The sequence below is a fragment of the Coptis chinensis genome, chromosome 9 (genome assembly GCF_015680905.1).
Source record: "Coptis chinensis isolate HL-2020 chromosome 9, ASM1568090v1, whole genome shotgun sequence".
Taxonomy (NCBI): Eukaryota; Viridiplantae; Streptophyta; class Magnoliopsida; order Ranunculales; family Ranunculaceae; genus Coptis; species Coptis chinensis.
In genome coordinates, this window is record NC_141464.1 from 74907692 (window position 1) to 74909226 (window position 1535).

The window sequence follows — 1535 nt, forward strand, 5'->3', positions numbered from 1 at the left end:
AACATAATCGGGCCCAACTAATTACCAAGGCCCCAAAAACTGAACTCGGCCCAAGCAAACAAAACAAGGTCGGCCCATATAGCAAGTGGATTCGGCCCAAGGCCCAACCACAGCTACAGTGCATCTTCTTCCCCAAATTTTCTCCTCCACCAGCCCCCCAAACGCGCCACCCCACCCACTCCCATTCCATTAAGTCGGTTAGACTCCCCATCCAAACCCAACCAACTTTAATGAAAACAAAAACTCCAATCATTCAATCCCCATTTATACATCAACCTAGATCTAAAATTTGACCTCCATTAAAGCTTGTTTCAAGCTCCAATTGACAGCATTTTCAGCCCTCACACACACTCAAACACCACTAACCAACCTCACAACACATCACCACAAAACACAACAACCAATTTAAACCAAAAACAGCCCAACCACCGGTTCGTCCACCGCCATTAACGCCTCCAACCAAGCTTTGGCAGCATCGACCACCACTCCTAAACACTCAATCAAACAACCACCACCAACGATTCCTCAAACCAACAAAACCAAACAAACAAAATTTCAAAAGTTCCAACCACAGTATGACAGTAATGCGTTCGGCGCCATTGACGCCTATTCAAGGCTCCCAACAGCCCCACCATCGTACTCCAACCCCTAACAACCAACTAAGTTCGTTATTCCAACACTAACAGTCCACCCATAAAGGTTTACTTGCGAGTTCTCAGCGCCACCATTAAAACCTCCAGAGTTCGAACAGTTTACCTAAATCAACAAAGTTTCGACAGTTTAATACCAATCCGAATTTAACAAAGTTTAATAACTACAAATGGCACGAAGTCCAATACAACAGGAAAAATGAGCAGTATAAAAAAAAGCGAAACGATATCGCGATATATATAAAACTACAAATCTAGTGAAATAGCAAAATAGCTACTCACCTTTTTAACAAACTCGGACGAATCCTCCTAGCCGATTAAATCAAGGCTCTCCACCTCCGTAAATCTAGCTTCTATCTCTGCCTCCATTTTCATTATTTTATTTTTCTCTGAACCTTATTTTCCAGAACAATGTGTTTATATACTTGGGTCCGAAACCCAAGCCCAACACAGACTCGGGCCCAAAACCAGGCCCACGTATCCCGATCCAATCCGACGAATTTTGAAAATAAATAAATAAATAATTAATTAAATAGATAAAAACGTATTTTAAAATACGGGCGTTACAAACTATATCACAACTAGGGAGTACATTCAACCCTCGTGTGTATCAACTCACACAAACCACGTATAAATTTCCTTGTAAGAAATCATGTACATCATAATACATAAATATTTGTATGCAATAGCTCAGTCACATGTAAAATCAATGTTTTACTTTAATATCACTTGTCTACTTCTGAGAAAAAGGAAAAAGTCACAACCAGGGAGTACATTCATCCCTCGTGAGTATCAACTTACACAAACCACATAAACATTTCTCATAAGAAATCATATACATCATATGCAATAGCTCCATCACACGTAAAATCAATATTTTACTTT